The following is a 22,382-nucleotide window of genomic DNA, read 5'->3' as shown; positions in this document are numbered from 1 at the left end:
GCACTGTGTCCACATGAACTAAGCTTAGGTCTTCCTGATGTGTGATAAGCTATTTGTCTATTTTGCTCTCAGCTTGGTGATCAGCCACATTATGAGCTGAGGGGCTGGTGACATGTGGTTAAAAGTAGGGGTGGCATCCATCTGCCCTTGTTACTGTGCTTGATCTCCCTTGCTGGAGTGATTAAAGGTGTCTTCAACCACACATGCAAGGGCATGTTGTCCCATAAAGTATGTGTTGCACCTCCTTTCTGTCCTACATTTTCTCCACCTTTGTAAACCAGGTGTAACATCTCAAAGGTGTGTTACTGGGGGACAGAATGGCAGCAGATATAGCGGCTAAATGGACACACACTTCTTCAACATGTACTGGTATGATGATCTCTGTTATCATACCAGTTCCTAAAAAGCAAAAGATCTCCTGCCTGAATGGCCACAGACCGGTTGCCTTAACTTTTGAAGTTATGAAGTGTTTAAGTGTTTTTACTTCAGATTTCCTCAAAGTCATGGTTGATGGTTGTTATCCGCTTGCAAACATTTATATTGAGGCAAGAAAGCATTGACATGCCGGTTGACCTCTCATAGAGAGGAGGGTCAGTGAGTGTTCAGTGCTGAGAGAATCCATACAGTTGTACAGGCTTCATTTCTACTTGTGGATTAATAAATATCCCATCCCAGTTTGACAGAGTAAGCCTGTACTCTATCTGTGTAGACCCTGGTCTATGAAGTTCTACCCATTGCTATGTCCCAACAGTGAAAAAAAGCAAATCTGACAAAGGCATAAACTTGAATTGTGTTCTCCAGTGGTGCTACTGACTGTAAAGGAAGAAATAAAAAGCTAAAGACCATCTTAGAAAGCCATGAGTAAGATGTCTGTTCTTACAATTCATATTTAATATATATTCCCTGATTTGCGCAGCTCAGTAACATTTTTGTCTTTCTCTTAGTGATGGATGACTAAAGGGATTTGGCCTGTGTTTCACCTCATATTTCAACCTTAGTGTAACTGGACGTCTTGGCTGACCATTTTAGTGCTCCTAATTGCTCAGGTGAACTTTAAAGCATAAAGTATGAATAAAAATATAGTTCAGTTAGATTTCACTCATGAGAATTTCTAGGGGTGGCAACAATGGCAACAATTATGGTACAAATAGATTTGAGAAAATTTCATGCCCAATTTATGTTTCTTCTTTCAATCATTTTGCTTCAAATAAAGGTTAGATTTTTGTCCATTTCTGAATAAAAGATCAAAAAGACAAACAATAAAGAAAGTTGTTTACAGCCTGTTTTGTTTATGTTATGCCATTTCGTTATCTGCATTGTTATGTGTCCAGCAGTCTACAGCATTATAGGTTGGTGAATTAGCAGTTCTACATTAACTCCAGCGTTTGATACTATTTACTGTGAAAACTGTTTAGAACTACCTGTCCAGTTTATATCCTGCCTTCTGTCCGATGACAGTTGGGATAGGCTCCAGCATCCCCGCTAACTCTGAAGGTGAAGCAGCTTAGAAGATGTGTGTGTGTGTGTGTGTGTGTGTGTGTGTGTGTGTGTGTGTGTGTGTGTGTGTGTGTGTGTGTGTGTGTGTGTGTGTGTGTATGGTCAACATCACATGCTGCTACTGCTGTTTGTTTGTGTGCAGGAAACCCAAGGCAGTGTGTGAGGAGCTCGTATTCTTGATATGGATGGAACAAGGGATCCTGCTGACTTCATTAAAGACTCATTCAACCACACATGACGTGATGAAGAAACACTGTTGAGGTGATGGACATTCATTCTTGTTGTAAGATATAAAGGACTAAAACATTATAAGCAGCAGTTAAAATGATGAAATATAAGTGTCACTTATTTTATGTGCTGAGATGGACACTTCAAGTTCAAATGTCCCCAAAGTTTCCCAAAATGTCACAATCCAGAAGCTATTTTTTCAACATGGTAGTATTTATTTTCAAAACAAAGGGTTTGGATTCCTCAACCAGGTAGTGTTTGCTGACAGAATGAAGAAGACAAGCAATTATCTCAAGATACATGTGCTCTGCCACACAATGATTCTACAGGGAATGTTAGCAAATATGCAGTTTGGTACATCTGGCTACAAGTGTGTAACCAGACATCACCGTTTTTAGGGGGAACATCCTAAAACCTTGTCTGGCTTTTGTAGTAGTACAACTAAAGTTTATGGGTAATAGCAATTCCCATGAATATGAAACATCTGAATAGCAAGAGGGCAAAGAGACTACATCTGTGACACAGTCTATATGTAAAATGCTGATTAGTAAGTCAGTTCTGTAGTGTTAAAGCTCTACTGAAACATTTTGGTGATGCTGAAGCGCAGCGGTTAGAGAACTTCTTGGAGGACTAAAAATCAATGTTTATCGATTTACTTTCTGTGATCAAGCCAAATTGTTTGAAAAGAAAAATGATGTGATCTGATTAGTTAGAAGTTCTCTTACATGTTAAATATGGGAGAGCGTGTGTTTGGCATATTGTAACACAAGAATAGCTTGTGAATGTCATTGTTTGTGCTTTAAGTTCATATTCACTACTTTGCAGTCACACCGATTTATAATACTGCAAATTAAGGCTGGTTTGTATTACAGACAATATCAAGAGTAAGATGACTTAAGGTGGTCAAATACTTGTAGAGGCCCATGATGTTTTGTTATGAAGTGCTGTTGCTTTTTGTTTGTGCCTCAAAAAGCGTAAAGCCAATGCATGAACGTATGGAAGCAGAGGTTCTGTGTTCTAGACTTTGTCTATTTAACAGCAAGCAATTCCATCTGGTGTAGTCATTTTTAATTAGGTCTGTTAGGTCAGGTCTATTCTGAAACAAATGTACCATGTGTTTAATTTGGGAGGACCAATAGTAGAGCTGCATGTTTGGCAGAGATGCTCCACTCATATTTTGGGCTTGAAAAGTTTGAGTACCTCGATACGTGTTTTTATATTGTTACATATATATTTAGAAATATGGGTTTTGAGCCTTTAAAAAAATAAATATCAGGGAAGATAAATAAATAATTCAGGTATGGGAGAGCTCTCATTTTAACCAGGTTAATTCTGCCAGAACATGAAGTAGGCAGATTGGCCCAATCAGCCAGATCTCCTTTTATTTTATTTATTATTGGTGGACAGCTTTCACTTATCAACTGGTTGAGTCAGTTTGATAAAAACAATAATTTAATATAATATTGGAAGGAATATTTAAGTGCATTGCCACAGATTGATTCAGAATAATTTTGTAACCTGAAAGTTTACTGTACTGAATAATAATATTTAAGACAGTGGGCTTTGAGGTCTGTGGATCTGTCAAGTCCAGCAACACATCATCAGCAATGAAGATACGCCATGATATATTAGTATTTGTTCTAGTAAATTAAGCAGAAGGATCTATTATTAATGTATATAATAACACTGAAAGTGGGCAGCCTCTGTGCTCTTGAGTTATATACCAACATATCATTAATAACAGGCATTAATATGGGACTCATCTCAGGCCAGAACACCTTATAGAAATCTAAAGGATGTCTATCCTGGCCTGGTGATCTACTGATTTAATGGCCTCCAACACCCCTTCAGGAGTGAAAGGAGAGTTCAAAATAGCACAGTCTGCTTCTGAAAGAGGAGAGGAATCACATATAGGTAAGATGTTGTCTCCTCAATTGAGTTTGAGCAATCAGATGTATTAAGCAATTTATAAAAGTTTCTAAGTGGATCATTGATCAAAAGGGGTCAAAAGTCATAGACCTGGATGATATTTTTCTGGCATTAATCCATCTTTCATTTTGCATTGTTTTCAACTGATATGCTAGAAGTTGACTTTGTTTGTTTGTTTAGTAAGAAATCTAGGTTCATTTTTGAATCTGTATACTCCACATTAAGCCTTAGTTTTACGCCTGTTAGTAGGTTCCAGTTGGTTTGCGATGGTGCACCTCAGATTCAAGATCTGTCCTATTTTGTGCCTGTAATTTTACCTGCAATGATGTATAAGTAATGAAGTGACCTCTTAAAGTAGCCTTAAAAGCATCCCGTACGACTGCTGAAGTAGGGGAATGCTGGTTGTTCTGCCAGTACTGGGATATTTTCTCTCTGGTATATGAACATAACTATTCCATGTTCAATAATGAGGAGTTTAGCCTCTGGTAAAATGATCTCCATATAGACTGGGCAATGGTCTGACAATACAACAGGGCCTACAACTTCTCACCACATGTACATGGTTGAAAGCTACAAACAAACAGTCTAATCTAGAATATGAATTATATTGATTGGAGTACAATATATAGTCCTTATCTGTTGGTGAAACTCCTCGAATAAAGTCAGTATAGCTGATTCTGGACACAAGAACTTGAGTTTGTGTGAAGATTTTGGATTGGCCACTGGTGCTGAAGAAGATTTATCCAGACCCGCATTCAGTATGCAGTTAAAGTCGCCTGCTAAAAACCTGAGACCTTTACAATATAGACTGAATAGCAGAACTATCAAAGACAATCTTCATTTGGAGCATGTATGTTTAAGATAGTAAGGTGCTGATCAAAGAAAAAGCCAAAATACAACCCCAATTACAAAAATATTGGCACGCTGTGTAAAAAATACATAAAAACTATGTGTAGTGATCAGAAAATCATTTAAACCCTTTATTTAATTGAAAATAGTACAACCCCAATTCCAATGAAGTTGGGACATTGTGTAAAACATAAATAAAAACAGAATACGATGATTTGCAAATCCTTTTCAACCTATATTCAGTTGAATACACTACAAAGACAAGATATTTAATGTTCAAACGGATAAACTTTATTGTTTTTGGCAAATATTCACTCATTTTGAATTTGATGCCTGCAACAATTTCCAAAGAAGTTGGGACAGGGGCAAATTTACCACTGTGTTACATCACCTTTCCTTTTAACAACACTCAATAAGCATTTGGGAACTGAGGACACTAATTGTTGAAGCTTTGGAGGTGGAATTCTTTCCCATTCTTGCTTGATGTACAACTTCAGTTGCTCAACAGTCCGGGGTCTCCGTTGTCGTATTTTGTGCTTCATAATGCGCCACACATTCTCAATGGGAGACAGGTCTGGACTGCAGGCAGGCCAGTCTAGTACCTGCACTCTTTTACTACGACGCCACGCTGTCATAACACGTGCAGAATGTGGTTTGGCATTGTCTTGCTGAAATAAACAGGGACGTCCCTGAAAAAGACGTTGCTTGGATGGCAGCATATGTTGCTCCAAAACCTGTATGTACCTTTCAGCATTGATGGTGCCTTCACAGATGTGCAAGTTACCCATGCCATGGGCACTAACACACCCCCACACCATCAGAGAGGCTGGCTTTTGAACTTTGCGCTGATAACAATCTGGACAGTCCTTTTCCTCTTTGGCCCGTAGGACACGATGTCCATGATTTCCAAAAACAATTTGAAATATGGACTCGTCAGACCACAGGACACTTTTCCACTTTGCCTCAGTCCATCTCAGATGAGCTCGGGCCCAGAGAAGCCGGCGGTGTTTCTGGGTGTTGTTGATATATGGCTTTCACTTTGCATGGCAGAGTTTTAACTTGCACTTGTAGATGGAGCGACGAACTGTGTTCACTGACAATGGTTTTCTGAAGTGTTCCTGAGCCCATGTGGTAATATCCGTTACAGAATGATGTGGATTTTTAGTGCAGTGCCGCCTGAGGGATTGAAGGTCACAGGCATTCACTGTTGGTTTTCTGCCTTGCCGCTTTCTTGCAGAGATTTCTCCAGATCCTCTGAATCTTTTGATGATATTATGGACTGTAGATGATGAAATCCCTAAATTCCTTGCAATTGCACATTGTTCTAAACAATGTTGTTCTCAAAGTGGTGAACCTTGTCCCATCCTTGCTTGTGAACGACTGAGCCTTTCAGGGATGCTCTCTTTATACACAATCATGACACTCACCTGTTTCCAATTAACCTGTTCACCTGTGGAATGTTCCAAACAGACATTTTTTGAGCATTCCTCAACTTCCCCAGTCTTTTGTTGCCCCTATCCCAACTTCTTTGGAATGTGTTGCAGGCATCAAATTCAAAATGAGTGAATATTTGCAAAAAAAATCAAAGCTTATCCGTTTGAACATTAAATATTTTGTCTTTGTGGTGTATTCAAATGAATATAGTTTGAAAATGATTTGCAAATCATCGTATTCTGTTTTTATTTATGTTTTACACAACGTCCCAACTGTCCCAAATTTTCTGAAATGTGTTGCTGGCATTAGATCGAAATGGCCATGTTTTTTTTTGCTTTTTTCAAAAAACAAGTTCTCAGTTTCAACAGGTTCTCAGTTTTTACTTGTATTTTACACAGCATCCCATTATTGGAATAGGGTTGTATATCTACCTTCTGAGTCGTACTCTTCTTTTTCAATAATAAAGGGGATATTTTTATTTGCTAGGATAGCAGTACCTCTTCTACTGGACTTAACATCAGGATACTTCAAGAAATGTTCAAGACAAATAATAAATATCACAGTCTTTCGTTTTTCAGGGATTTGCTATGTTGGAACAGACCCCCCAGAACAGAAGCCCCAGCACTGCCCCAAAAATAATGATTTTTATTCAATATTTCACAAATCAGATTAAACTAAATCCAGTTAAACAGGACTAATTGCACTCTTTCAATTGAAAATTCAGTTGTTCACTGTTCTGTAAGCACTGATAATCTCTGCAACTGCAACTCACAGACATCAACAGCTTTTTGCATAGAATGACAAATCATACCTGCATACTTTGATGTGAAATGCATACAGGTGGGCAGGTCTGTAGTTACAGGTTGTAAGTTGTATACAATATAATTTCTTTTTTACGTGGCAGTTCAAGATCAAGTTCAATCAAGTTCAATATCAATATCAATTCAAACGCAAATTTGAATGCAACACATTTGCTCTACTAGTTAAATGTTTTTTTTTATATGTTCATCTTTGTTTAGGCATCTGAGGTTCTTTCCTCTACTTTATGTAATTAAATGAAATTAAATATTTGAAATGATGTTGTTTTACATGATTATGTGGTGCATTATCATGTCAAATCCGACGTACTGTTGACAAAAATTAACAAAGGCATATGATGGCTGGAATGCAGTGAGAAGTAAGGAAAAGTTCTGAAAAAAAGTTATTTTTACTGTATTTATATTTGTGCATTTATTACAGTGTAATAAAGTGTTATACAATCAAGGCAAACTGTCTGACAAAATAAAGAGCTTAAAGGTTTTGTACAGAGCTGTAGATAACTGGGAAGTTAACCCCTTGCCAAATCAAAGCTTTATTACACACTTGTACAACCTAGGAAAAGCTCCATTAATGTGCATTGAAGTCCCTAAAGTCATGAATAACAAACATTCGTATGTAATGAGCTTTGAATTTTAAGGATGTGGAGAAAAACCTCTCTTATAATTTAACACACAAACACCTGTTTTGCTTTAATTCACATCCAATTGACTGCAGCAACTATAGTGTTGAATGTTGTCTTTGTGGGTCAGTGACATCACAATAGGTGACCTTTTCACCTGATGGACCAGTAGTAGAACACTGTGATGTCATAATGGCTATAATACAGACAAATTCCACACGCACTGCGACTTCAAATCATTCTGTGTAGATGCACCAGAGAAGACCAGCAGCACAATGAGCTGCTTCTTGTTTTGGTGTTGCGGAGGCCGACAGTCTGACTCTGACACAGAGAATAAAGCAAATGAAGGTGAAGTGCAAATCAAGAGGAAGAAAAAGTGGAGAACAAGAAAAATGAAGGGACAGCAGAAAAAGAACAAAGACAACGGATGTAGAAAGAGCAGAGGAAAGCCAAGCAAGACAACAGCCAGCAGCTGAAGAGAAGGAGAGCAATGCTCCACACGTCCCAGCAGGTCTTGAGTCTGGCAGCTTGGAGATTATTTCTTCTGTGATGTTGGAGAAGCTGAGAAATCTCCTACATGAAGACATTCAGATTGAAGCTGAAGCTGATACCCAAAGCCATAAAACTGCTAATGTACACAGACCTGGATGAGAAAGATGCAGATAACAACCAACCTCTGGGTAAGAAATGGACCTTAATATCTGCCAAAAAACAAGACTAAAAACAAGAATAAAAACAGGACTAAAAACTAGTGATAATAATGCTAAGATGAATTAGTCCAGCTCTGACCACCAAAGGTCTACATAAACATTCAATCACCAATATCACTAAAGTTTCACAACCACTACCAATATACCTCATAAAGCAACTCTTGAAAATGTAAAATATTAATCAAGTGTTATTGTAATCTTTGTTCTTATTACAGAAAAAATGGAAAATCATTTAGCTAATTATAGTCATTAATAACTGATATTATGAAAATGACAAAGTTAGAAAACTGACAGTATCTATTCCTGTAAAAACAGAGAATGAGAGGCTGGAGAAGGTGTCTGCTGAAGCCGAGGCTGAGGCTGTCAAGGAGCTGATGAACATTAATCTGGATGAAACAGATGAAACGGTGGAGAAACATCTTGGTAAGTTCAGGAACAGATGTAATGATGATAACACAGCGGGAAACTGCTGATACCCAGATTATGTAAGTTCAGGTGGTTGCTAGGGTGTTGTTAGGTGACTGAGGGCACCATGGAGAAACATCTGGGTATGGGCAGGAACTGAGCTGATGGTGTGATAATACAGCCGAAGAACTGCTGATATTTTATTAATATAAAATCAGGAATTCGACTTAATAAGAAAATTGATTAGCCGAATAAAAGTCATAAAAGAATGAATGTACACTGACCTTCAGGAGACAGAGACTGAAAAATCTGGGCGAGAATCAGATATCACTTTACACATATTATTCATGTTAAAGCAGCAGACTGAAGCTGAGGTTGAAGCTATTAAAGATCTTCTGCTCCTTTTCATCGACAAGATCGAGGCTGACTTGCTGGGTATGAAATAGAAATGAATAATATATAATATAACCCAAAATTACAGATTTTTAAAATTATAATGATTTATAACAGTATATAGAAGAATAAATGCTTAATAAAACTGTTTTTTTACACTACTTTTACACCAACCATCTCTATGTCCACCTTCACTACATCCATAAACCTTCTCTGAAGTCTACCTCTTCTCCTTCTACCCGGCAGCTCCATCTCCAACATTCTTTGACCAATATATCCACTATTCCTCCTCAACACATGTCCAAACCATCTCAACCTGGCCTCTCTGGCTTTATCTCCAAACTGCTCCACCTTCACTGTCCCCCTGATCTGCTCATTTCTAATCTTGTCCATCCTTGTCACTCACAATGAAAATCTTCATCTCCGCCACCTCCAACTCAGCCTCCTGTCTTTTAGACAGAGCCACAGTCTCCAAACCATACATCATAGCAGGACGCACTACTGTCTTGTAAACCTTCCCTTTCACTCTTGCTGCCATCCTTCTGTCACACATCAGCCCTGACACCCGTCTCCACCCACTCCATCCTGCCTGCACCCTCTTCTTCACCTCTTTTCTACACTGTCCATTGCTCTGGATGGTTGACCCAAGATATTTGGAGTCATTCACCTTTATGACCTCTACTCCTTGCATCTTCACCTTTCCACCTGCCTCCCTCTCATTCACACACATGTATTCGGTCTTGCCTCTACTGACCTTCTTTCCTCTCCTCTCCAGTGCAAACCTCCACCTCTCCAGATTCTCTTCCACCTGCTCTCTACTCTCACCACAGATTTCAATCTGCAAACATCATGGTCCATGGAGCCTCCTGCCTGACCTCATCTGTCAACCTTTCCATCACCATTGCAAACAAGAAGGGGCTCAAAGCTGATCCCTGATCTAACCCTACCTTCACATTGAAACCATTTGTCACTCCAACTGCACACCTCACCACTGTCTCACTATCATCATACATGTCCTGCACCACCCTAACATACTTTTCAGCTACACCTGACTTCCTCATACAGTACCACAGTTCCTCTCTTGGCACCCTATCATATGTCTTCTCTAGATCCACAAAGACACAATGTAGCTCCTTCTGACCTTCTCTGTACTTCTCTACCAACACTCTCAATGCAAAAATTGCATCTGTGGTACTCTTTCTGGGCATGAAACCAAACTGCTGCTCACTGATCTGAACCTCTCGCCTTAGCCTTGCTTCAACAACTCTTTCCCATACATTCATGGTGTAGCTCATCAACTTTATACCTCTGTAGTTACTGCAGCTCTGCACATCACCCTTGTTCTTAAAAATGGGGACCAGTACACTGCTTCTCCACTCATCAGGCATCCTCTCACTCTCCAGGATTTTGTTGAACACCCTGGTTAAAAAGTCCACTGCCTTCTCTCCTAAACATCTCTATACCTCCACAGGTATGTCATCTGGACCAACTGTCTTTCCATTCTTCATCCTTTTTAAAGCTGCCCTCACTTCCACCTTACCAATTCTCTGCACTTCCTGATCCACTATCTCTCCCCCCGTTGTACCCCTCTCTCTCTCATTTTCCTCATTCATTAGTTCTTCAAAGTACTCCTTCCATCTACACAACACTCTCTGTTCACTCAGTAGTACATTTCCCTCTCTAACCTTTAACAGCCTAACCTGCTGTACATCCTTTCCAGCTCTATCTCTCTGTTTAGCAAAACGATACAAGTCCTTTCTCCTTCTTTACTGTCCAGCCTCTCATACAGCTCATCATTAGCCTGAGCCTTTGCCTTTGCCACCATTCTTTTCGCTATGCGACTAGCCTCACAGTACTCCTGCCTACTTCCTTCATCTCTCTGGTTATCCCACTTTTTCTTAGCTGCCTTCTTCTTCTGAATACTCTCCTGGACTTCCTCATTCCACCACCAACTTTCCTTGTCTTCTTTCCTCTGACCAGACGAAACACCCAACACATTCTTGCCAGTTTCTCTCACCACCTTAGCTGTAGTTTCCCAGTCCTCAGGTAGCTCCTCACTGCCCCCAAGGGCCTGTTGCAATTTTTCCCTGAACTGCCTGCAACCATCCTCCTCCTTCAGCTTCCAGCATCTAATCTTTGGCTCTGTCTTCAGTCTCTTCCTCTTCTTTGTTTCTAATCTCATTCTACAGACAACCACCCTATGCTGCCTTGCTACACTTTCCCCTGGTACCACTTTACAATCTCCAATCACCTTTAGGTGGTATCTCCTGCTAAGGATATAATCCACCTGTGTGCACCTCCCTCCACTCCTTTAGGTCACCCTTTGTTCTTCCCTCTTCTGAAAATACATGTTCACCACAGCCATTTCCATTCTCTTTGCAAAATTTACAACCATCTGACCTTCAGCATTTCTGTCTTTCACACCATACATACCCAGCACCTCTTCATCCCCTCTGTTCCCTTCACCAACATGTCCACTGAAGTCTGCACCAATCACCAATCTCTCCTCTCTAGGGACACCATCTACCACTTCATCCATCTTACTCCAAAATTTCTCTTTCTCCTCTAACTGACAACCAACCTGTGGTACATATGAACTGACCACATTCAAAATTACACCATCAACCTCCAACTTCAGGCTCATGATCCTGTCTGACACTTTCTTTACATCCAGAACACTTTTCCCAAGCTGTTCCTTTAGGATTATCCCTACTCCATTTCTCTTCCTCTCTACACCATGATAGAACAGTTTGAATCCACCTCCAATGTTCCTGGCCTTGCTTCCTTTCCATCTGGTCTCCTGGACACACAGAATATCTACCTTCCTTCTCTCCATCATGTCTGCAAGCTCTCTGCCTTTACCAGTCATTGTCCCTATGTTCAGAGTCCCTACTCTAACCTCCACACTCCTGCCTTTCCTTCTCTCTCGCTCTTCGACCTACAGTAGTCCAATTTCCACCAGCACCCTGCTGGTCAACAGCACCAGAGGCGGTCGTTGTTAACCCGGGCCTCGACCGATCCGGTATGGCAATCGTATTTGTGATCCGCATGATAGTTTTGGCACAAGTTTTACACCGGATGCCCTTCCAGACGCAACCCTCAACTTTTATTATTTATTATACCATTTAGCTTGGGACCGGCACCAGAAGTATACAAAGTACACCCCTAATGGCTGGTTTCTTCACTTTAGCTTTACTGCTGTGAAGAAATACTAACTATTGGTGATGTTTTGCCAAGAATTCATAAAAAACTATCTGACATTTTCTTTAAATTAGGATGTGAAGTGATGAATGTTACTGACACTGAGCCAGAAGCCCCAACACTCACCATGCAGACATATTCAGATGAGGTGGACACACCTAATGACCATCCTCTGGGTGAGTAGTGTAAATAACACTAGATATCATGAAAAAAACAGTTGAACTCTGAAACTATTTTGTAAATGACCATTCACTCATTCACTGTGTACACGTACTGTGCCTTTAAGTGTCGCGAGTGGAATTGTGGTGGCACAGCACGTTAGGAAATGGTAGCCTCGTGCTCCTCACTCTGTCCTCCATGTTAGCAGATTTTCTACTACTGTAAGTTAGTTCTTATTTAGATGTTAAAGATCTCAGAAATATAATTCTGTATTACCTAAGTGAATTCTTTGTTTCAGAGAGGTCAGCTAGCGAGTCCTTTGTTTTTTGTTCTCTGCTCACTACCATGTAATGGCTGCCAGCTCGAGCTTCAGCTTTAATAACAGCGGGGAATAAGGTTCAAGGCCTCTTCAGATATTGCACCCCTTGGTATGCGGAGTGAGGTAAGCACCTAGCAGTATTTAAGTATTTTGTAGAGTTGAGGTGTATGTTTTTTGTTCTGTCTAACTTATCGCAATAGCGCTAAACCCACCTGCTTTAAGGCACGTAGCTTGTATTGCTAGGTAAAAACGTTAAGCTTGTTATATATGAACTTGTGGAAATTATAAGCATGTATTTTTTGTATTTTCTGTATCTTATAGTTTTCACGGTGCTCGTGAGAGTGTTCAGCAAGCTGAATAAAATAAAGCACCCGTTTAGAGACTCTCTGCGTTGCTTCTTGAAGCCAAGGGCTGCTACATATTTCATGTTAAAACAAGAAAACATGACATGAAAGGTGGATGTTGAACTGACTGAAGGTACCAAACATCAAACACACACAACAAAGATCAAAGACGAGGACCATCACTAACTAATTACCAAGAACACTAAACTCTCTGAATCTGTAAATTCTAAGCTCCATAGAGATCAAGGGGAAATGCTTGGTTCTTCATTTCTATAATTATTGATATTTATTTTGTGTTAAAGTAGAAGAGGAGATGTTTGAGGTGATGGACACAGATGACCATCTGGACTCAGAGATTGAATATCTGGGTAAGAAACAAATAAGAAACAAATACAATAACAAGTTACAGTCACAGAGATATCACTTTAAAAATATTCATTTATAATGAAATACTGCAAGATATTTGTTCATTTGTCTAAAATAAAGCTGTTTACATGGTTGTTGATTTGTACCATGGTGATATTTATTTTTGTTAAAGCAGAAGACGAAACGACAGAGGCAAAGAGCTAATGCTCCTTTTCATTGAGAAGATCGAGGCCGAATCGCTGGGTAAGAATTAGAAATTAATCATACATAATAAACCTAAAATGCCACTGATTTAAAAAAAATATTGATTAATAAAGTTGTACTGAATAATAACTGCTTAATTAAACTGTTCACATGACATCCATGACATTTGTAGTATTACAGTCCTCCAGTGCTTAAGAAAGACATCAGCTCCTTCACTGATTCCTTCACTTTACCATTACCACTATATTACAGAAATGTAATATTAGCTTTTGGGGATGTTGAGGACGATACAAAGACTACTTTCAATCAAGCCCTTGGTACGAAAGACAAACCATAATATATTAAGAACGAAGAGGTTAAACTCTGACTAAGAAACCAAAAGACCTCCTTCAAATGTCACACGAACATTCAAAAACTGAAATAATCAAATCTCTTTTTTATTGGAAAATCCGTTTTATTGCAGGAAAAGACGTGGGAATGACAGTTGATCCTGTACCCATTAAAAGTTGGGCTGATATGGTGGATAAGACTGAAGGAAACATCAACCAGACTGGTGAGTAAAATGTACAGATGCCACTGATCTGATACGGGTGTCTGTATCTGTAATCAAACAAATGTTAACAACTTTAATTATTGAAATATTAGTCACAAATTCTTCCAGGTTAGATTACTGGAGATGAGCTTTGGTGCTGATTTCTCTGATTTTCTTTCTACCAGCTGAAATTGAAGCATTGAAGAAAGACACTCCTGAGAATGAGACCAAAAGAGATAAAAAAAGAAGAACACCAGGAGAGGAACACGCGGCAAGGGTCGAAAAATAAATTACATAAAGGACCAAGAAGAAAAAAAAAAGTCATGTAGATGAAGAGAACAGCATGACACCATCAAAAGACAGAGGCATCACATCAGTGGAGACATGAACTAGGATATGGAATGAGAAGAACACAGACAGAGAACTCAGCACCTGAAACTGATCCTCATCAGCAGAGGAGGGCACAGAGAAAGGAGGCGAGGCGAGAAACATATCATTGGACAAGTGAACATCTGCAGAAGACCCTAACAAGCCCCTCCTGAGGAAAAGAGTGCTCCACAGAAAGACATCAGTAAGAAGAGAGAAGTGACTACGGCTAAAATCAGGCAGAGAGACAGAGGAACCCATTCGGTCGGACGCAGAACTGATGACTATGGCTGGAGATGAGCTGCCCAGTGCTGGCAGACAGAATCCAGATTCCAGAGGAGAGACGCTCCACAAACTCCTTCATGCAACTGAGGATGTGTGAGCGAAAGAAGAATGAGAGGAAATCCTGCTCAGTCTGCTCCTGCACACATTAGCAGAAATGACTGGACACTGAAAACACCACACTGGTGGCAGCATGATGACCGCTCTGCATGATGACCCTGATGAAATACAGACTGGAGAGAGACACCAGAATAAGAAATGGAGGAATAGAAACAGGCAGTGGAAGAGTGGGAGAAGAACTGATGCTTAATACTGACCACTGAAGAAAACCTTTAGAGCAGCCTGAGAATTAAGTCAGTGGAGACATCAGCAAGGATTTGGAAAAAGAAGAACAGTCAGAGAACTCAGGAACCTGTGAAAGAGCACCTGAAACTGATCCTCATTAATAGAGGAGGGCACAGAGAAAGGAGGATAGGAGAGAAATACGTTATTTGAAAGCAGGACATCTGCAACATCTCCTGAGGAAAAGAGTGCTCCACAAAACGACTGCAGAAAGAACAGAGAACACAGCTAGAGAAGTCCAAAATCTGTGAAAGAGCACCTGAAACTGTTCCTCATCAGCAGAGAAGAACATCCCTCCTGAGGAAAAGAGTGCTCCACAGAACGACTGCAGAAAAAACAGAGAAGAACACAGCTAGAGAACTCCCGAACCTGTGAAAGAGCACCTGAAACTGATCTTCATCAGCAGAGGAGAACATCCCTCCTGAGGAAAAGAGTGCTCCACAGAGAGCCATAATCATCACTCCACAGAGCTGATACAGACTTTTAACTCCACTTTTATGCTACAGCCAATCAAATACATCTCTGGAACAGCAGCCCCACTGGAGTGAAACAAGCAGTACAACACTTTTCAACCTCTAAAACCAATAAAAGTCTTTCAGAAGACTCTTTTGGAACCTTTCAGTAGTCAGGGTTTTGCTTTTCTAACGCAGTTTCAGCCATTTTATTGAATAATCTGAAGGCTGCCTTCGATTCAGTGGAAAGTGTAAACTAGTACCTACAAAGCGCAGTTACAGTACACAGAGTACTAAGTGGATGAGGAAACTATATCCACTATATAGGTGGAAACTATGAGAACTACTATTCCACTCTGAGCTTCACTCAGAGATCCTCTACATTCCTGTGCTTGTTGATAAGGGTGGGCAATACGATAACATCTAGTGTTATTGTGATAATATTTGTCATATTATGTTTTGAGACGTTAACTAGTGTCAGGCTGTGATTCTAGAAATGTTCTCACTGACTAAACTCAAGGCAGTTAACATTTGTAAACCTCAACAAAGAGAAATATGATCTTCAGTGAGATGAAGACAAACAGCTCCCCCTTGTGAAACAAATGTGATTCTGCATGTAAAATGTTCTTGTACAGTGTAGCTGGGTTTCCTGTCACTGTGGGCTGCATGGCGCAGTAGTAGAGCGCAGAGTCTGATACTTCAGCAGAGGAGATGATCAGAGTCACTGTTTTGTTATTTTCTGTAATATCCAGTCGTGGAAAACGTGGAGTTGCATAATTAATAACATTTGATCCTGACAGTTTCATCAGTAAGTACTCTGGTCTGGATCCAGGATACTGACGATACCAGTGTAGATATCCAGTACCACTAAATTCATACTTGCAGGAGAGAGTAACTGTCTCATCTTCAAGAGCATGAACCAGCACTTTGTTGTCCAGTGGTCCTATTGACTGTGAAACACAGCTCTCTGTGAAGAAATAAAACATCCCAGTGTTTTAAACTAACTATCACTGACATTCCATAAACACACTATAAAGTTAAAAACAGAAAATAGACAAATATATTTCACACAGTTATAACTGTAGTTAATAACACACCTAGCATGATGATGAAGACAGTCAGAGAGCACAGAAACATCATGGTGGTTCCAGTGTTCAGATAATGAGGAGAGATGTGGTGCTACTGTTCAAGCATGTAAAGACTCCTCCTGCATTTGTCAGTGGATCTCTTAGAAGAACTCTCTGTTAAAACCTGGTACACATGTGTTGTTTGTCATGTGACTCAATATAGTTTGGTATATAAGTTCGGCGTTTAGTCTAGAATATTTGTGAGGTATTAATTCTCTCTGTAGAGTTACTGAGCAGTTCTGTCTGTTATTTTACCTCCTGTGTTTCCTGAACCTGTTTTTGGCCTTTTCATCTTTCCCTTTCTGATCTGGTTGCCTGATAGTTTTTGTTATGTTTCTCTTTTTCTGTAATTTGTTGTGTTTAGATTTCACTACTGCCTGTCTATTCACTTATTTTTTTTCATTGTGAGCATCTGGCTGGTTCTGTTCAGTTATATTCAGTATGTTACTTGTCACATATGTGTCCACTCAACAAGACAAATTCCTTTCATGTTTAACATACTTGGTGAAATAAAGTCAAATCTTTCTGCTGGTGCTGTTTGAGGGATTTTGGGGCAGGGGCTGGTGACAAGTGGTTGTAAGTAAGGGTAATGTCCATCAGCCCTTGTTACTGTGCTTGATCTCCCTTACTGGTGTCATTAAAGGTGTCTTCAGCCACACATGCAAAGGTGTGTTGTCCCATAAAATATGTGTTGCACCTCCTTGTCCAACATTTTCTCCACCTTTGTAAACCAGGTGTAACGTCTCAAAGGTGTGTTACTGGGGGACAGAATGGCAGCACATAACCACTGTATTCACTTTGTCATTCATATATATATATATATATATATATATATATATATATATATATATATATATATATATATATATATATTTTGGTGTTGTCGGAAGAAAACCTCGTATCTCCATTTTTGACGTTTTTCAGTTTTTGACATAATTTGAAAATACCTGTTACCCTTTACATTGTGTGGAAATATCATAAAGAATGGACCAAAAGAAAGCATCCAAAATGATTTGGAAAAAAAAATCTGGTTCCATTGACTTACATTAAAAGTAAAGTATGCTTTTCCCTTCTCCTTTAAAGTTACCATTTTGGAGATACAAGGTTTTCTTGTAACCCGATAGAACACCTTTGGGATGAATTAGAGCGGAGACTGCACACCAGGCTTTCTCATTCAACATCAGTGTCTGACCTCACAAATGTGCTTCTGGAAGAATGGTCAAAAATTCCCATAAACACATTCCTAACCCTTTTGGAAAGCCTTCCCAGAAGAGTTGAAGGTGTTATAGCTGCAAAGGGTGGGCCGGCATCACAATAAACCCTATGAATTAAGAATGGCATCTCACTCAAATTCATATGCATGTGAAGGCAGAAGAGCGTGTGTTTGTGTGTGTGTGTGTGTGTGTGTGTGTGTATATATATATATATGCAATTTATTATTCTGATTCTGATCTTGAATAAATATTTATATTGGTTTCTTATGTTTATTTTACTTGGTTTGTCACTTCAGTTTCCTGTTGCAAATGCATAACCTCAATCACGCAAATCTAGATTAAACCTGCCCTCTTCTGGTAGATCTCTATCATTACATCTCTATTTGACTTGGGGATAACTTTTCAATTACATATGATGAAGGTCATTGGCAAACATTGTGTTGTTGGTGGTGGCAAATCAAAAGATCGTAGATGTAATTAATATATTTAACAATTTTATTTATGGAAGTGCTGCAATAATATAAGATAATAATATAATATAATTAAATTCCTTCAGATATTCGCAAAATTATTATGTATCTCATTTTTATTAATATTTTTTGGATTTACTGGCACTGTTGAGTATATCTTGTTCAGAGATTATTTTGTCCTGTTGGACTGGTGCCTCACTTACCCGTAATTATTATTATTACTATTATTATTATTATTATTATTATTATTTAGTATTAGTATTAGTAATAATAATATCTCATACATTAATAAATATGAATAATTTACCAATAATATCTACAAAACTCAAACAGAAAAAAGACAAGTAAACACAGGTAAAAAAAGAGAGCATAGACAGACTGAAGAGAACAACAAAATTGACAGTACTCTGCTGACCAGTGCTCAGTCCCTGAGGGGAAAGTTATACAATCTGACACCAAATCTTCATCTAGTCTTTGTCTGTCTAGTGTAGTGAAGCCAGTCGAGTTCTGAACGGACCAGGAGTGTGTATCCTCATGTGGTGTAAATCATGTAAAGTACAGGAGCGTCTGTGTACCTCTGATATTATATGACATTGTGTGTTATTCTGATCATTTTACCTCCTTGGCAGTTCCCACAGATGCTCTATACAGTGGTTTATAATAGAAGGCATTACATCATCTTCCCCAGAGAATCATTTCTTGAGATTCACCAAAAATTCTATTATGTAATTACAATAACTGTTCTTTGCATAAATGTCTGCATAGTTATTGTCAACATAAGAACTTCAACACTAAGAAGAAAAAAAAATGGACAAATCTTTGCTATTTTACGTTATTCTTGAATTGTTGGACTATTTTCCTTTGCAGTCTTTCACAGAGTGGTGAGCTGATCCCTATCTGACTCAACATCTCTGAGATGCTCTTTTTACACCCAGTCATGTAACTGACCTGCTGTAAATGAACCTAATTAGGTGTGAGATGTTCCACCAGGTAGTTTTTGTTTCGACTTACACAACTTCACCAGGCTTTTGTTGCCCCTGTCCCAAATTTTCGCTGCCTTTAATTTCAAATGGACCTATAGTTTTCAAAAAACAATACAATTTTCTCAGTTCCAAGATTTGATGCATCATGTTGTCTTTTTACTATTTTCACCGAAATATAGGGTTTAAATGATTTTCCCATCATTACATTCTGTTTGTATTCACATGTTTGACAGCATCACAACTTTATTGAAAACATGGTTAAAAGAGGATTTGCAGGGTGACCTCAATCCTGGATGACCAGAAGCTGCATCAATAGTTTAGAAGATATTTACAACACTAGATCTCTTAGCAAAGCAGTGAAAATTATGTGTGATCCAAGGCATCCTCTGCCTTTCAGCTGCTGTCTTACAGACTCAGTTTACTGTAACAAAGCACCACAGAACAACACATTACTGAACAAAAGTACTTAAGTATGTGTCTAAACCTCTCGGCAAGAAAAATGGACCAATATGCTCCAATGGTAAGCTTTAACTGGTCTTAACAACAAACCAATAAACAAATAGTTAAAGTAACTTTATAAAGGAAACTTTCCCCTTTTATTTCTTTAAATGTTGAAGTCTTGTGTGTAAACTTGGGGACAACCTTTTATAGAAAGAACAGTCAGTATTTATACACTCAGCATCGATGCTTCAGATGCTTCAGTTTAATATGAGACCAAACAATCTGTTTGTTTTAGCACAGTCCCCCCCTCCCAGGAGTCTACACTGTATTCTGCTCAGTGGGATTGCATAAGGAGGCTCACTTCTGTGTTTTAAATGCACTATGGTTGATGTCCTACTGTAAAATTCATTGTTTACCTGTAATTGGTAAATTGTCTCAATATGTTGTGTTGTTACAACTGTTAGCAGTATTACTACTGCTTCAACGACTGGTCTCTTAGACTGATATTGGCAGTGATGTGATGTAAACCAGAGGGAATTCTCATGGAGCTGAATAGACAATGTTGTCTAAAGGCAGAGTAGCTGTTGCATGAACTGCTGTGCCCTTGCACTCACCCTCATTCTCTTCAGACTGTTATTAGTGGAGATGAGAGCTCAGAGGGTTATTTGCAATGTATAGTAGCACCTGATGTGATCTGAACTCATGACCTCAAATTTATCAACCACATTTTCTGTGGATTTGGCTGAGTAAGAGAGCAACACCTGACAGGAAACCCAATGCAAAACCACATCACCTCATCACACAGTCAGTTTTTGTACAGTGTACCTGGGTTTCTTGTCACTGTGGGCTCCAGAGCACAGTAGTAGAGTGCAGAGTCTGATAATTTAGCAGAGGAGATCTCCAGATCCACTATTTTGTTCTCAACCCTAGCAGAGAAGCCAGGTGGTGGAGAACCACTCACACTCCCTGATTCAGTTATATGGAGGAGAAAGTCCAGTTTAGATGAGGGATACTGGCGATACCAGTGAATACTGTACACATTGCTGCTACTGTATCTGCAGGAGAGGGAAACACTGTCACCCACTGAAACCTGCTTTTCAGTTTCCACTGGATTGATTGAATAAACTCCACCTGATATAAAAGAGAAAAACATTTAAAAATCAAACCCAGTCACTGCGTTTAAAACGACTAAAAGATGTTTCAGTTCTTTTTCTATGTTGTTTTTGAGTAATAAAATGCGGTGTTATAAACTCTACCTAAAATTGTAGCATTTATAGTTTATGCATTTTTTTACTTACTTACCTACAAGCATTATTAAAATAAAATTAGTAAATGGCTGCATGATATCATCTGTGTTTAGTGACAGCTCTACATGACAAAGAAAGAAACTGAGGAAGGAAGCATGTTCAGTAGAGCCAAGAGCTCCACCTCTCTGACTCCAGTTGACTGCTCATAGAGAGGAGGGTCAGTGAGTGTTCAGTGCTGAGAGAATCCATACAGTTGTACAGGCTTCATTTCTACTTGTGGATTAATAAATATCCCATCCCAGTTTGACAGAGTAAGCCTGTATGCTATCTGTGTAGACCCTGGTCTATGAAGTTCTACCCATTGCTATGTCCCAACAGTGAAAAAAAGCAAATCTGACAAAGGCATGAACGTGAATTGTGCTCTCCAGCGGTGCTACTGACTGTAAAGCAAGAAATAAAAAGCTAAAGACCATCTTAGAAAGCCATGAGTAAGATGTCTGTTCTTACAATTCATATTTAATATATATTCCCTGATTTGCGCAGCTCAGTAACATTTTGTTGCATATCATTACTGGATTCTTTTGTCCATTCCTGAATAAAAGATCAGAAAGACGAACAATAAAGAAAGTTTTTTACAGCCTGTTTTGCCTGTTTTCTGTTCACCAAGGTTGCCAATATTTATGAACTGCACTGTGTATCACAGACCAGAATCAGCCAAACTGTTTTAAATCTGAAACCATATTTTGGTGGTGAAACCACACTTTGACTGTAGAATATAATGCTTTTGTTTTGAATAACCCAATATTTTAATTACGTTAATTTCATTTTAAAAAAGCATTGAAATTTCCATTTTGTCACTATTCACACGATGGTCACACATCTGAAACCTTACCAAATGTTACTGTAGTGACTGTATCGGTATGTATGTGAGCATCAGAGCACAGTAGTAGAGTACAGAGTCTGATACTGCGGCAGAGGAGATCATCAGTTTCAGTTTGTTCATTAAGTTGTGGAAAAGATGAGGTAGTATGTGTCACAGCTTTTAATGCTGGAGTGATCAAAATAAATGCTGGTCTGTATCCAGGATACTGATGACACCACTGCAGACTTCTCATGTTATTATTATACCAATGATTGCAGGACAGAGTAACTGTCTCATCTTCAAGAGCATAAATCTGCATTTTGTATTCCTGTGGTGCTGTTGACTGTGAAACACAGTTCCCTGTGAAGAAATACAAAAAGATCATAACAGCATGTCATCAGTATTGTGTAAAACATACTCAGATGAAGCACAGCACCACAAATAAACTGAAAAGCAAGGTTTAAAATGCCATAACAAGAAGTTCCCATAGATATAAACCTATTCCTCATACCTTTCATGATGATAAAGACAATCCGAGAGCACAGAAATATCATGGTGGTTCCAGTGTTCAGATAATGAGGAGACATT

The 22,382-nt window shown here is 39.0% G+C and overlaps 1 long non-coding RNA gene across 1 annotated transcript; it reads left to right on the top strand.

Moving 5' to 3' along the window:
* Positions 1-12,411: 12,411 nt before the first annotated feature.
* On the top strand, positions 12,412-13,465 carry LOC108416403. The gene is made up of 5 exons (XR_001857194.2): positions 12,412-12,464; positions 12,542-12,685; positions 12,884-13,039; positions 13,212-13,274; positions 13,445-13,465. It is a non-coding gene; the product is annotated as an uncharacterized LOC108416403 (long non-coding RNA).
* The last annotated feature ends 8,917 nt before the right edge of the window (positions 13,466-22,382 follow it).

The sequence above is a fragment of the Pygocentrus nattereri genome, chromosome 2 (assembly GCF_015220715.1).
Source record: "Pygocentrus nattereri isolate fPygNat1 chromosome 2, fPygNat1.pri, whole genome shotgun sequence".
NCBI lineage: Eukaryota > Metazoa > Chordata > Actinopteri > Characiformes > Serrasalmidae > Pygocentrus > Pygocentrus nattereri.
This window is presented reverse-complemented; position numbering and strand designations above follow the sequence as displayed.